The following is a 16525-nucleotide window of genomic DNA, read 5'->3' as shown; positions in this document are numbered from 1 at the left end:
TTGTCAGGGACTGTAGGCAGGGAAAAGTCTAAGAGATGTTCTCTTTCTTAAAAGAATACAGTTAACCCAGCCAGCTAGCTGAGGCAACTTCCATTTATCATCACAAAATTACTAAGGATGACAAATTGAGAAACAATGAGGTGGAGCAAGGATTAAAACTAAAGAGATTTCTCCACCCTTCTGATTCAGGGAGCTGATAGTAGTGTGATTATAAAGACACAATAATTTGAGGGAAGAGCTATCCATGTTTGAATCCAGTGCACTCCATTCTCCTCTCCGATATAGCTTTTTCCATAAACAATGAAACATTCCTCCATTTTTTTAGCATGCACTATTTGCACAAGGGCAGAGCTCCTGAACAACGGATTGGAACTGGAATTTGAAAAGGCCTCTAATTCAGACTAAACTTGTTACAGCCATCTTTTGGACCTTCAGTGAATGAACATCTGTTCCAAAGCAATCTTGGAATTCTGCCTTCCACTGAGTCTGAAGCACAGTCTGCCTAGCCTCAAATCAACGTATTTTGATTTTTAATAATATAATATGTTCTCCTATTTTAAGTGCTTTGCTGATTTCCTTTTATAGTATTCCTGGTCAAAGTATAGCATATCCCATGAAATTACTATTATACATTGTAAAATTTTTCAGTTTTTCTCTTGGACGTAAACAGTGTTCACAATATTTACATTGTCCACAGGAAAAAATCCTGTTGCATGTCTCGATAGTGGCAAGAAAATTTGTTTTTGGAGGATACTTTTTCAAGGAAGTATGGCTTCTGATTATCCAGTCCTCTATTTTCTAGTTATTTTGTAAGAAAGAGTTTTCCCTTATTTTGTGTAATAACTTCAAACAGCAATATTTATTTATTTTTAAAAGGCATTCCAATTTTATCAAACTGTTATATATCATTCTGTTGTTCCAAGTTATTCTTTACAATCTCGGTAAAGATTGCCTGTCATCCAACTTTTTATTTTAGAACTCTGTAACATACTGCATGGAAAATCTAATTGTTGACAAGCTTGAACAACTTTTGAATCTTATCAAAAGCTCAGTTTTGAAAACTTGTTAGTTTCAAACTGCTTTTGCAACTAAAAGAGGTTGGAAAAGATACTTCGGATAAGGCACTGTATTCCGCTATTCAAAAGCAATAAGACCATACAAGACCAGATGTAACGGTAATATTATCAGGTGTCAAGAGTGTGACTAAGTTTTTATGTTCTGCTAAACCATAAAGAGGTTTGTTTAGTTTTCGCATTGCATGTTTTGTGACCCTCACTTTTGTGGTTTATCAGCCATGACTAGTGGCTTAGTGTATTATATGAACCCAACAATTGTGGCTTATTCAAAACCATACTTAAAACAAATCATAGAATATTGTGAAGTTTCAACCCAGCCTATGACTTTATTGAAGGCTTCTTTCTCTGTTGCTGGATGGTTTTCCTTAGATGGATCAAGAAATCAGGACTGCAATTTAACTTAAGTAGAACCTAACCAATAGGGTCAATTATTAAACATTTTCTGATGCGAAGTGCCAGCTTCTAAGCTATTTTAGGCCAATACATCAGATTGACCCTTCGGTTTTTGTTCCAAATGTGCCTATTTTCTATTGTAAATGTTGCATTTGTAGAGTTTGCTGTCTGCTTGCTTAGTTAAAGCCATGCTTCATACACTATGATGTGCTAATTTTCCAGGAAATTCACCCAATAACAATCATTAATCTTATGTAACAATGGATGAATATATCTACAAAGATATATTCAAGCATGAGAGACCCATACAGATTGATTCCAGTGAAAGGAGTTATGAAATTGTCTATATAATTATTTTGATTAGATTGAGAAGCAATTGCTTCAGAAAAGCAATTGTTATTAAAATATAGGGCTTTTGTCTTAGAAGAAATGTGATTGCAGATCACTAGTTTCCTTTTGTTGTACTAGTTAGGATAAAACTGTAACTGTGTATGTTTGTGTTATAACTTTTACAGTAGTTGGAAAATTATTTCGTTAATTAATAGCATTTTTTAAATATGGCTACATGGACTTCTTTAACCAAAGCATCCTAGTAATCCTCATCTTTTTCACTTGTACTGTTTCATGTCTCATAAACCAGTCTAACCATTTTCCCTTTCTTTTTCTCTCTGTCAATATCCTTTCTTCCTCTTTCTTTTTAATTTCATCTCTGCTTTCTTGTTGAATGGTAACCAGCCAGTGAAATAAAAAACAAAGATGAACCTGCCATCATCACTGCTGTCAGTTAAGGGTTCTCATCAAGTTGGAAATTCAGAACTACTTTCATTATAGTAAATGTCCTCTCTTTTTTTATGTCAACATTAAGTCTATCAGAGACTTTACATTTTTTCATATATTTCCTGCTATCAATTAGCAGTAAATCATTTACAGTTGTTTTGCCATCTGATTCCAACTTTCAGATGCAAAATTTTGATCTTAAAGGGGTCATAAAGAAGAATGGAGGATCATGTAAGCCGTGAGTTGCCCACCTCTGTTCTAAATGGATTGGGACCAGAAAGTCTTAAAGACTACTATTTGATGTAATAACTTTTCCCTATGTTGTTAACATCTTCTGAGGGCTTACTTTATGTTCCGCTTTCAAAAAGATATTTGCTTGGGGGGGATGTGAGGCTGTAGTTTTACATCATGATATGTGCAATAGCTTTGAAGATTCTTAGTTGTATAGTAGAAAAATGGTTTATTCCATTGACATTCATCAAGTGTTTTTAATTACGATATGGACATTTTTAATTCCGCTGCTTTTTTTTTTAAACCTCTGTCTCTAATTTTATTAAAATGTTTAAAACGTGTTTACAATGCCCTGATTTGAAATGTATTGTAAACCACTTTGGGCATATTGGTTAGGATTAAACAGTGGTCTGTACATATTTATATAAATTAGGGGTCAATAACATGATGACTGAAGGTACCACAGCACCTATAACACCTTCAGTCTCTGTAGAACTCCAAAATAACAATAAAAAATAACATGATGAAAATCTGACAAAATCAAAAAAATCTAGTGAGATTTCATGCAAGAAATCTGGAAGCTCAAGAGCTTTGGGCAATAACTTCACAATATCAGAAAATTTGGGAGAATGAAATTTTTAATCACTGATACACCTAGTGCCTGGTGACCCCTTATATAAATAAGATTTTAAAATAAAATGTTGATCAAAATGCAGTTTAAAAGAAGCACATAGAAGATAGGCATTGATATGCAGATCCCTTTTTGTATCAATCTGCAACATTCATAAAAAGATGTGGCCAGCTCTGACAGCACCAATCATTTATTTCTGGGGTTCACAGAAAGGAGAGGATTAAATCCAAGCTTCTCTCTTCAAAATAGTTGCTATCCGAATTGACAATTTACAATATATTCCACTGGGGAGAGCAGAATTGTAGGCTTTGTTATACACAATGAAGCATAATTCTTAAACAGAAAAGTAGTCCTGTCCTCAGCTCAGTTGAAAATATACAGAAGTGGCTCCATTTCCACCTTAATTGAAAAATGTAGCCTTGTCTGTTATTGTCAATTCAGTATTTTTTTGTTGTGTGAACCAGAATTATCAAAAAAGCAAAGAAAAAAAATGCTTAATTGCATTCGTGCAGTTGTGGTAGTACAAAGGCACAATTTCAGACATCTAGATAACCCTAGTAAGCCACATACGAAGGACTACACTCAACAAATTTAGCAGAACTTCCAAGTAGACATTTTGTTACGTATTTGTTTTTTCTTTCAGTTTCTAACTATAGGGCACCCACAGTTGCTTTCAATTCCACTGGAAGATTACAGCCATATGCTTAATTATTCAAGATAAGCTCCTTGAAATGAGATTGGTTTTTGAGGCAGTAAGTGTAGGATTGGACTGTGCATCATTTCAGAACATGTATGTTTCAGTAACAATCTTTGAAATAGTCCACTGTACATCATTATATATTTTAATGAAGATGATGAAGTTGGTAACAAAAACAACAGCAATTGAACATGTACACTGTGAAGGAAAGAGTTAACTGGTAGTGACTCAGTTCTTTTCTAGCAGATATGTATAGATACCCTCTAACTAAGTATCAGAATCAAACTGCATTATGATTTAGTTGTATGAACCCAATTATTCTGTTCAATATGGCTTAATGTTTTACATGAACCCATCCAATTGTGATTTATTAAATAAAATGTAATTAATAAATCATGATGTGTAGTACAGTACTATGCAAATTTAGTCCCTATGTGATATGAACTCTTGTTTTTTGAGTGATTTTATGTTTAACAGTAAAAACCTAGCATTAGTTTTTTTTATTGTAGATCATATTGTCAATAGTTAGGACAAGAGTGGTGAGCATTGGCCCTCCTGCTATTGTAGGACTCCAGTTCCTATCATCCCTAGCCAGCATGATCAATGGAAGGGGGTCCCATTAAAGTTAATAGGATTGATTCTGAGTAGATATGTAAAATATTGTACTGTTAGAGGTAACTTGTTCTTTTTTTGAAGGACAAATAGAAGGTTACTAAAATTTAAAAATTTTTGCCTTTAATTTTAATTTTTCTATTTTTGTATTCTAGAATTTTAAGGGGGGGGCACCTGCAGTAAGAGGTAAAATCTCACAATGGCAATATAGTTTTCTCTCAATTGAAGGACAGATGGACAGCTCTTCAACTGAGCTGTGGGGAAAGGCCTATAGAAAAGAGAAGAAAGGATTGGATAATTCTGTGGCTTTAGCTCACCATACTCATTCCTGTCCTGATTAATCTATAGTTGCTGTCAATCTTTTCATAGTCAGTGTTTACTCTGAGTTCCTGCAACTTCCCAAGGATTAAGGAAGAATCCTGCCCTAATCTGTACTGTTTTATATCACTAAATAGAATTATAAGAGATTGAACTTAAATTTACTATTGTAAAATAAGAACTATATGGCCTATTTATCCCCCTTAATATTAATATATTTCTCTCAGATCAATTACATATGTCATCAAGAGAAGCATTTCAGATCTGTTCAGGCAGAATAGCAATTTGAAATAATGCAGGATTTCCAGGTTGGGCAACTGTTGAAGAAGAAGGTAGTTTTAGCATTGTTTGTTGCTTTTCAAGAAGCAGAGGTTGAGCTGTGTCCACAGGCCTCGGCAGATTCTGAACTGACTTGATTTCACTTTGGATGAACTTGGTCTATGTTAACTGTTGTTTTAATTGACCACTCTTTTGGAATAATTCAATTTTTCACAGAGAATCAACAATCTTCACTGAGGTAATGCCTTCTTTTAGGCCAACTCAAAGTTACAAAACAGTGTGCAACATTTCCAGTTTTCAGATACACTTGGTCAGGCTAGATGGTTTTAAAAAATAGGAGAATAAATGTGAGTCGTAATCAAACCAAGTCCACGCTAGGGTTACAGTTTTATGTGGAGAGTGGGACTAGGCTATAGACATGCAAATTGTGAGCTGTTAGGTACAAAAATTATGATAGGTTGCTCCAAGCATTTTCCTGTAGTTTTCTAGGAAGGAGAAAGAAGCAAATAGTTTTTAGGAAATGCACAGTCTAGACTTCTGACAATGCTGAAGTCAGAATCATTTTATTCTTGAGGCATGTCCGTGCGTTCTGTGTGAGTGTGTGTTTATAGGCACTCCTGTCTCAGCTCTAACTACATCTAGATCTATTCAACCACTATGTGCCCTGCCAAATTACAGAGCCCAGCATAAATTTAATTTGCAAAATTTATTCTTATTGCAGAAATATTCTTTTAATGCTAAATTATTGTGGATATTCAAAATAGAATGGTCACATCCTTATATATAAATGAATAAGTACTATCAGGTAATTGCTAAATTTCCAATCATGTTTCTTATCTGTCACTGAAACAAATATTTCAAATGCTGCCAACATATTATCTTCTTCCTTTAATTGTGTAGCTTGTTACTTTTGTGGAACTGTACAATTATCTCATGTTCTTTCCCATCAGGGAATGGTTTTGTGAAGAGGAGAAGCATTACCTATCTTTTACAAATCAAGATAGCAAAATGGCATCAATTGTCTTTTTGGAACAAGCAAAAGAGCAGCAGGAATAGATCTCCACTCTGCAGGAGAAACCCTACTATATTTCAGGTTAAGGAAGTAACAGAATAAAACTAATTAGAGCAATTTGTAGTACAGGCAGTCCCCAGTTTAAGAATGAGTTCCATTTCCAAGGTCTGTCCTTAAGTCGAATTTGTAGGTAAGCCGGAACAGTATTACTGCATAATACTGTATAAGTGGTATTGTGTAATGAACTCGAACCATTGTGTATTTAACTCAAACCACTGTGTATTTAACTCAAATTTTGCTACAATAGGCTCCGTTCTTAACTATGGGTCATCTGTAACCCAGGCGTTCTTAACCCGGGGACTACCTGTATTCTTGATTAATCTTAAAATTTCTTTCATATCATGAAGCTACAGCCCAAGAAGTCAGAATAAGAAAAGAAGGTACTTAAAAGGGAAGAAGATCAGAAATAATAATGGGCCTTTTTTGAAAGAGTAGAATCTCAGAAATGTTATAATAGGGCAAAGGCCCTTCACTGATATGCATACCTATTTGTTTTTTACACCAACCAATGAGTGACCTCTTTAGACATAAATCCATGTATTACTAGGAATAAGAAAACTGTCAACATATTCTAGCTTCTTAACCAGTCTTTGGGAAATGCAAAAGCAAGAAATGTATTAAGAATAATTTTAATTGAGGAAACTACCAATTCTTTATATTATTCAAAATGAATAATATAAAGAAGAAAGGTATCCATCAAACTGTCTAGATGCCACAGACTGAACCTTGTGGAGGTGCCACCTAACTTTTAAAAGTTACGCTGTTTCAACCAACCAACCAACCAACCTTTAAAATATACTTTTTAAGGCAACGTTAATAGACCAATGGCTAAACAATGTTTAATTCTTCTAATTTGCTAGAGGTCCACCCTTAACAAAGTTTCTGCCTTGTAACTAAGAACAAATAATATTCTGCCTGGTTATGGTACAGTTTATAAAAGTGAAAAAAGAGGGAAAAATCTATCTTTCTTTCTCTTTCTATTTTTATCTCCTGTATATACTTAAGGGACTGTTGGAGACCCTTTGAACTCATATGCCATCTGTTGGTTTCAGGTGTCCCAATATCACAATAACTTGAGACTTTTCATATTAGTTGGCATTCATATCTCTGGGCTGGAATGTCATTGGAATGTATTGGCTTTGCAGGCCTGCGTCTCAGTAATCTAACTCCTCGGAAAGGAAGGAAGGAAGGGTTCTCAGGCTATGTGTCTCTCCCTCATTTGGTATTTACAAACAATAGGAATGCAGGGATTAACATAGCAGACTCCATTTATTACACTTGGGTGGATACAGCAATTATGTGTCTATAAAACCTGTAGCAGATTGTGCAATAGCATTAACCTACATGCTTATATGGATGAACTGCTGTTCTGCTCTAGAGGCCCTGATTATTGAGGGAAACTTTAGATGTATCTTTATGAAAAAGGGCAGGGTTGTTGTTGTTTTTTTCCATAAGCCTACATTACATTAATACACACCAAAGTACATAGAAAGGGCATCTTTTTGTTTCCAACTTTATTTAGCCAGATGAATTTTATTAGTGATTAGTGGATTCTTTCAACCTTGTTTAAGAGAGCTTAAATAATCTTCTTAAAACCTGTTTCATGGGTAGAAACACAATGGTCTTTTAATTCAAGAAAGCTGCTTGTTGAAAGATGCAGTACATAAACACACATCTATCTATTCCTTATTGCTTAACTGTTGTTTCTTCTATGCCTGAGCTCCAGTTTAACCACAGCCTTCAGCCTTGGTTTTGGAAATAAATTAAAATGCACCTTATTGATGTTTGACAAGCAAAATGGTTCCAAAGCAGCATACAATTGGAGGGATCTTAGACTAGATTAAAAATAAGTACTTTAAAGCTGTTATAATGGTTGTGTTTACATTTCTCTCTCTCTTCATTCCTTCAAAGTTATCAGGTTTCGCAAGTGTTAAGAAAAACGTCTTGTTCTGCCAGGACTTGGAAGCAGTCCAGTTCAAGCAAGAGATTTTCCTCCCCTTGCCTATCCTCCTCCCTCCCTCTTCCAGACAGCAACACTTCCCCTCCCCCTGCCAGGTCTTTAATGGAGTTGGGCTAGGCTGCAGGGCTAGGCTGTCTCTTTTATGGGGAAGTCTCTCATTCTTTCAGTTGGTTAACCCTGATAAATTTATCAAGTCAGAATGAAGAGTCTCTACTTAGACATATGCAAGTCAAAGGAATTACGCCAGAGACATGGGATTATATGACAGATTACTTAAAAAAATTATTTGTGTTTTTAGCCTTCTAACAATGATCATCACCATGGTAATCTGGCATTTTGTCATGCTGGCTGAAGCAGCCCTATCAATGTGAAAAGAAATCATGGCTCAAAACTCTTCCCTCTCAGGTGTTGAGTCATGTTGATCCCCCTCTTTATAAATATCTGGTCTGCTTTTATCGACTGTGGGTTACAACTGAAAAAAATCCTCCTCTTATAGCCAACCTCTTAGCTTTCTCCTTCGAGAGGAAGGACATTCATAGGGGGTCTACAGTTCTGTAGGTTCTCATTTGAAGCACAGTATGCGTAGATCATGGCTTCACTTTGCTATATGTGTGCCTAGTGAGACAATGTGCATTTCTGCACAATACAGTATACACCATATTTTCTAATAAGTGATAAATATTGATACACTTATGCACATTAAATCTGTTCCCTTCCATTGCTCCATTTCCAAGGCATTATTAGATGGCTGTTTGTTGTCTTCCAGAAACAGCAGAAAAGACAGAGTATGTTGCATGCAGGTCTACCCCAAACCAAGGTCCCACAGTAAAGGTCTACCTAGTTGGCTCCCAGCACCACCAGAACTGCCTACCACTAGTAGGCTGTCAACTCGAGCATTGTGGAAAAAGTTCTATAAAACATACTGAGTTAGGGAAGGCAAATAGGCTTGGTCCAGGGAAAACATCATCACTGGAGGTGCTGCCACTTTAGCAGCTACTACCTAAAGATTCTTTTGTCTTTTGCCTAAACAAAAAAGCAAAACAGTTACTATAAAGAAAGAGGAGGCGGCACTGGTGTCTAATGGGTGAAAGATCTTCAGCAAGTTCCCCAAAGATACTTCCTTTATCTTTCCATTGCTGCTTCTCCTTAGACACTTCTTCACCTGTCAAATGTAATTGCTAGGTCCCTTAGGCTTGCAACATGCCAAACTAGACATAGATTGATTTAATGGGTTGGAAGTAAAAGTACTAAACAGGATATTCTGTGTGTCTAACCTACAGGTTAACAGTGTTATTCTAGCAACTTCACAGGTGCAAATGATTATGAGTGCTATTTGTACCATCTGCCTCTAATATCTGACAATATGAACATTAGGGAGCATTGCTAGCTGCAAAACTGTAGTTCTGGGCAGACTGAAAGTCACGACACAATTATTATTTTATTTATTTCATATATATCCTGCTTTTCCTCCATGCAGGAGGATGGAAACAGCTATGACATAAATGCATACAAAAGCAGAAAAACAAAACAAGAAAATACATACCTAAGTATTAAAATTAGTAACAGAAGATCTGATTGAAGAGGTAAGACTTCTTTTAAAAAGCAGAGGAAGTGCAGAAAAAGTAGTTCCCACATGGGAACAGTGCAGGAGAAAGCAGTCTCCCACATATCTAATTAGATTGGCTTCTCTAACAGATATATTGAAGTAGATCTTTCCAGCTGATCTTTCTGCCATGGCAAGTTCAAAATGAGAAATATGGTCCTTCAGATAGTTAGGCCTGAAGCCATTTCATGTTTTGAATATTAGATTGTGCCTAGAAAGTAGTTGGCAACCTCTGCACATTTTTCAGCATGGTCCCAGTATTGTGCACTTGCTAGCAGCCTCGTTGCTCTGTTTTGCACCACTGAAGCTCCCAGGCTTTCTTCAGGGCAACTCCACAGAGAGTTCATTGTAGTAGTCAGTCAGTCTTCCATTATATCAACAAGGCATGGATAATTAGCAGATCCATCTGGATCAGGAACAGGCATACTTTACATACTGGGCATAATTGTGCGACCCCGCTCTCCGCTGTTACCCAAGGAGTCACAGGCAGATGAAGATCAAGGATACTTCCAGACTATTCACCTGCTGTTTTAAGAGAATACAGTCCCATCTAAAACAGGCTAAACTCCAATCCCTAGATCTGCTTTTCTGCTAGTTAAGAACCCCTCCATGTCATTCCAGTTTGTTCAACCTGTTAAGATCCAACTTGACCACAAAGACCAAGAATACTGCAGAAACAATGCCTATAAAGACTGGGGCTGTCAGGTGATCCAGGAAGATGCTATGGGCAATGTTATGAAAAGCTACCATCTTGGGAAGGAAAGCACTGTGAAGTTTGGAAATTAGAAGAAAATTGGTGGCTTGTGCTAGAAGGGTTAAAATGGTGGTGGGGAGTGGGACAAAAAAGTGGTCCCTGAACTAGAAACAGCTGCTTTGCTTTTTCTTGCATCCCCACTTTTCTTTACCTGTGTTTTAAAAAAACAAAAGCAAAAGCCTCTTACCTCTGCTACTAGAATGATCCCATTTTTTATTCAAAAAAGCACCTAAAGCTATTTTTAAAAAAATAAGCAGCTTTCCTCTCATTTCAGTAAGTGAGTAACAGTTATGAAGACTGTATAGCACCTTGTTTGGAGAATTATAAGAACTTTTCTTGTGTAGAGCCTAGGGCTTAATTATGTAATTATGTCTCTTGGGTAGATTATATATTTCTTCTCATAATTATATCTATCCAACAGACTGGAAGGACTCCAAGATTTCCGTTTTCTGGGATAAAAATGGTTTGGCTACGTTTTGTTGCCTTTAAAATAAAAACAACCTTGAATTGTACAGTTCAGCTAGAGGGTTGAATATGAAAGCCAACCAAGAGAGCAGCACTTATTTTCACAAATAAACATTTATATTAATATAGGGTGGTGTGTTTTTTTTTTTAGTAGTGAGTTCTTTTTTTTCTGACTTCTTTCTGGAATCCTATTGGAGAAGCCCTAATTTATCTTTTGATGATTGCAGATGATTTATGACGCTCTTATTTTCCCCTTCAGAATAAAGCTAGATGATTGTTTTGGAGCTGAATCCTATCAATATAACATATTGCCTGAAATTTAAAAAGAAAGATAAATTGCCCTGCAGTGATGCATCAGAAATAACTTCCCTCGCTTGCAAGAGAACCACTATTGCAAAGAACCTAGGTTTAATTCTTACAGACTAACTTTAGACAGCGGGCACAATCCTTCAATAGTTAGTTATAATAAGCAGCTTGATCTTGGGTCTTACTCAGAAATAAGAAGGTTCTTTATGGTTTATTCTGAATATGTGTTTATAAATGTGTGGCTTGACTTACTAACTTATAATATATTTCTATTTATGCTTACTCTAAAATGTCCCACCAAATTTAATGGGGCACGTGCATAAGATTGCAGTTCCTTTTTCATCAGTTGCATGCAAATGATTTTCAATCTATGCAATTTTGTATGGACCTTTTTTGGTCAGAAAACAGAATCAGGCTTGGCTTCCCCCCATTCCCCGATGGGCTATGTGACTTGGATAAAGTTTATTTAAAGCTCCCTGTTTTAGTTTAGTCTCTAAGCAAGAAAGTGGGTATAAAGAGGAAGGAAGGAAGGAAGGAAGGAAGGAAGGAAGGAAGGAAGGAAGGAAGGAAGGAAGGAAGGAAGGAAGGAAGGAAGGAAGGAAGGAAGGAAACTTATTCTGAAGGCTTTTTTCCCCTTTTGCTTGATTACAGTGGAGTTAGGTGAGGAGTACTGATTGCAAAACTTTGCATATGCTGGAGGAGGCAATGGAAGTACAGGTCAGAGGCAGAAATGATCAGCCAAAAGGATTGAAGGGTCCCAATCTAGTAGTTCTTCTGGCAAACAAGAACACTATCAGTTGGAACATTTATTTATTGTTCTGTATAAATAGTGCATTAATCCAATGTTCTTGCATTCCCTTTCCTTACTTTTGTGTTTTTCCCTGATTTCCTTCCTACTACTTGTATTATTCCTCATTTGAGAACCACAGAGAGCAATAAGAAGACAGTAGTTGGGCAAACAGCTTGTGTGATGACTTAGGCTTCCATCTTGAAGTTGTTCACCCTGGCAAAATCTAAAACAGCCAGCACCTCAGAATCTTGAGTTACATTCTGTAGGGCTGGGCACATTTAATTTTGGAAGGAAAGACTAGAAGAGACATCTGCAAAGAAAAAGTCACCATGTGTGACGAATGGAGTAAAGGTTATGCTATAGTAGACTGTTAAAACATCTGGGATTTTTGCAAGATATTATGTAGAAAAGTTTGAATCCCTATATATTGAAGAAATAGGATCTTGGGAATATTTCTACTCATGTATATCCCAATGAACATGGGTGAACCATTCCATAGTCACCTGAAAGAATCCATATTATCTATGATAAATTCCTATTTTTCTAGAAATTCAAAGGCTACTCTGACTGCTGATGGTGAAAATTTGAGAAGTCTATAATCTGTTCAGACAAAACATTTGTACCTTATGATGTATATCTTATTTGCTTACCCCATTATGACTCTATCACCTCCAGTGTTTCTTTAATATATCTTAAGGTTTGTCTTCATCATACTGTGCAGCTTTTTAACATTTATATAATAGTAGCTCGGCAGGCTTACTCTGCCATTGCATCTTTTGGTCTGTTCCTTTAACTGTTGCCAAATTAGATTTGAACCATGTGTTTAGCATGTGTATTACAAAGGAAGACATTATCCCACGCCAAAAAACAAAGCTCCCCTCCAGCTTTGTTGGTGTCATTTTCATCCCTATTTTAATTATTTTTTCCTCCTTGCCTGCCACCTCTATAGGACATCTTTTAAAAAGTCTTTTTTTTTTTTTTAAATATCTATCAGTCTGTCTGTCTGCCTGAGAAAAATGTGCAACTCTACATTTTCATCACTGCTTTACTGCGGATTCGTTATGTTGTACAAGGGAGAGAGACAATAGAATGTAACATTATAGTATTGATTATAACATTAATGCATTTAATATGAATTAGCATTTTATTTAATTGCATCTTTAAATTGAAGAGATTATTACTGCAAATAAAAGTCAGTATAGAGAAAGAGCAATAATTATTTTACACAGATAAGATATGTAACATAATTAAATGATGTTTTAGATCATTAATCAAACTGCTATTATTTTATTAAAAGTCCACTAAGAAATCATACTGTTTCACCATTTGCTATACTTACTTTTTAGACTATCATTATAAATTATTATATATGCATTTGAGGGGAAAATAAGTTAAATTATTAGGAAAATGAGATACCCAAATTAATTTTTTAAATCACCAGAATTATTTGAAAGGTCTCTTCTAACGCCAAGCTGTATTAATTACTTACCTTAATTTTTCTGCACGAAAACATTTCCTAAACCATTTCATTCAATACTATCTCTTAATACAGATAGTATAAGCAACTGATACTTTGAAACTATATCATCTCACAAAGCAATAAACTGTAAACAATAGTTTTAATATTCAGTCAGATGCAATTCAGAGGATATAGCTAATTGCCGGCTTCAATATATTTATTATGGATCTAGTATCCACATTACATGACACAGATAGTGGCCCAAAGAAAGAAGGTAACACTTGTGCAAATTGCACAAATCAGTACATTTGCCATATATTGTGCTCCTAGAGCAAAAGGGTTATGGCTTCAAAATGGTCTTACTTATTTATGTCCCCCTATCCTTTATAAGTGATCAAGAAATGAGCTCTGAACTGTATTCCCAAATGATGGTATCTGTGAAGAAGCTGTTTGTGGTCTGAGACTAAGATCTTCTCTTTCCACCTCCCTTCTTCCCAAGCTCCCCTACCCCAAAAGATACCCACTGGAATATGTCCTAATCTGGGCTGTCTTTAGCCCTCAAAATCATATGGTGCAACAGGACAGGAAGATTGCTGGGAAGCTAAATCAGGTTTTTTGCATAGGATAGACACCTGCAATTGAACAATATTTATTTACAAAATCAAGGGAAACAGTTAATTCCAGAGAACAAATTCTAGGCCTACTCAACAATTTTTCAAACAACAGATCTTCACTGAGTTTTTGAAAATATAAAATGTGAAGTGGCTGATGGAACTTAAATAGAAAGTTAGATAAAACAGCTTAATTATCAGATAACTGAAAAATAGTAAACATTGGATTTTTTCAATAAAAATGGTGCTAGGTATTGCTGAGGGATTAAAGTTCAGTTAGTTGGATGTCTGTGCTGAATATTTTGAAGGAAACCTTATTAAAGACAGAATTTTAGAGATAGAAGAGCTTTGCTGATGAAGAAACAATGTAGATGAAGGGCAAAAACGACATATGAAATTAAGTAGAAACTGATGCGCACTGGACTAAAAATAATTAATTTTACATATATACAAATAGGAATCTCAATTTAGGATGCTTAGGAAAAACAGCTGTGATAGACTGATCGGTGTTCTGATGCCTTTATATTTTTTTATCTCCGATGTACCTGCCTTTGGGATTCCTGTATTGCAGTTCTGGGGTTAGCATCCAGGTGAGATGTTATACTGGACCAGGCATTCTCCATCCTTGATGCTTGCTACATAGTTACCTAGTTTCTTGACAAGGTAGCACTTAAGGGAAGGGTATGCAGTTGTAGAAAGTTATAGGTAGTGTTACTCATGCTTGATTATATCCGTGAATTGATTTATAGTAGTTTTCCTATTAGTAATACATTTTTTAAAAGTATTGAAAAATTACTAATTTTTCATACAGTAGCACTAGCAATCTTGTTAGTAAGTCTTACTAGTATTGTTGTACAGGTAGTTCTCACTTACTGACTGCAATTGGGACTGGCAACTCCATTGCTAAGTGACACAGTTGTAAAGTGAAACATCATGTGACCACATCCAACTTACAATGTCAATTCTGGCTGCAGCCATGAAGTAAAACACCCACAGTCATTAAGCATGATATCATGTGACCACAACTTGGAATTTCCTGCTGGCTTCCTCATTGATTTTGCTTGTTGGAAGCTGGCTGTGAATGTCACAAATGGTGAACACATGATTGTGGGACACTGCAGCCATCATGAATGTGCACTGGTTGCCAAGCACCCAAATCACGGTCACATGACTGTGGGATGCTGTGGTGGCCACAAGTTCAAGAACTGACCAGTCTCCTTTTTCAGTGCCATCATAACTTTGAACAGTTGCTGAACAAGCAGTTGGTAAGCAAGGACTACCTGTATTTGCAGCATTGCTTAACTGATGATTCAGGGAATGTAGTTGAAAGCTATATTTAAGACCATTCTTCAGTTCAGGTACATGTGGGGAGAGTCAAGAAGCCACTGAGAACTTTGATTCAGTGACAGTCTTTTGCTACCTCTAAAAGTGATCTCAAGTAGTGAGTGCCAATAGAAATACAACAAAATAAGACTTTTTATGAAGGAGGAGGAAGGACAACCTGATATCTGCTGAAAAACAATTAAAAAAAACGGAAGGGGCAAACTTCCTCAACCCCACCCCAAAACCCAGTTGGAATTGAATATGATGAATATTTACAAATGGTTGGATTTCTGTCAGAAAGAAAAAAAAAGTGCAGAGGGGAAGAGGGAGAACTCAGGGTTTGGTAAGAAGGTGACAGTACTGGTTCTTGATTGGCAGGAATCCTTAAGAGAAGCATTCTTGCCCCAACTGAGGATAAATTATAACCTGTTGTTGGACATCTGATTTGACCCTTTTTCAATTTGATATATTACTACAGTGTTCCCCAACTATTCCAAAAACAAAAATAAAACCTAAAATGTGACCTTAGCCCATCTAGGAGAGAATAGAAAATAGCCTGGGAAAAAGGCATTTGCTTAGTTCAGTATTTCATATGCGTGGAAACCATCAATACAGGTGGTGAGGCCAATGAGGCTCTGAGAGGGGAATATTAAATGCATCTCACCATGTATTAATTGATAAAAGAGAGAAGACTGGAGTCTTACCCACAATAATCTGGAAGAAGTCTCCCATGAATTTATTTTTGAAAAGTCATGGATAGTGACTACACTATTCACATGAATATAGAAATAGAAAATATGAGAGGTTCTACAGAATCAACCGCAGAAAACCAAAGTTTGAAATGAGGCTGAGAGGAAATGTGGAGACCAACAGCTATATTCGGGGCAATCCACAGATGAGGTTAAAAAAAAGTCAAGATGGCAGCTATGACTATGCAATCAAAGTCTTATCCCTTTCTTATGCCTGTGCAATGTCACATGCATGTAAAAAAGGGGGCGGGGCTGTAATCATGCAGTTGCAGCTGCCATCTTGATATTTTGACACACACAGCACCCACACAGAGATGCCTATAGTAAATGACAGATTTTAAAATTCTTTCCCTCAACAATACACGGTCCTCCTCCTTCAAAAGGTCTGAATGAGTAATTACTATGAAATTATTTTTTAT

The 16525-nt window shown here is 36.1% G+C and overlaps 1 protein-coding gene across 5 annotated transcripts in view; it reads left to right on the top strand.

Moving 5' to 3' along the window:
• The window catches only part of RUNX2 (RUNX family transcription factor 2), a 165558-nt gene that overhangs the window by 43964 nt on the left and 105069 nt on the right, over positions 1–16525 (top strand). The gene's annotated exons all lie outside the window — the stretch shown is intronic.

Source organism: Python bivittatus, unplaced genomic scaffold, assembly GCF_059951505.1.
Source record: "Python bivittatus isolate LINGU-HERP-01145 unplaced genomic scaffold, Pbiv_v1 ctg000020_np1212, whole genome shotgun sequence".
Taxonomy (NCBI): domain Eukaryota; kingdom Metazoa; phylum Chordata; class Lepidosauria; order Squamata; family Pythonidae; genus Python; species Python bivittatus.
This window is presented reverse-complemented; position numbering and strand designations above follow the sequence as displayed.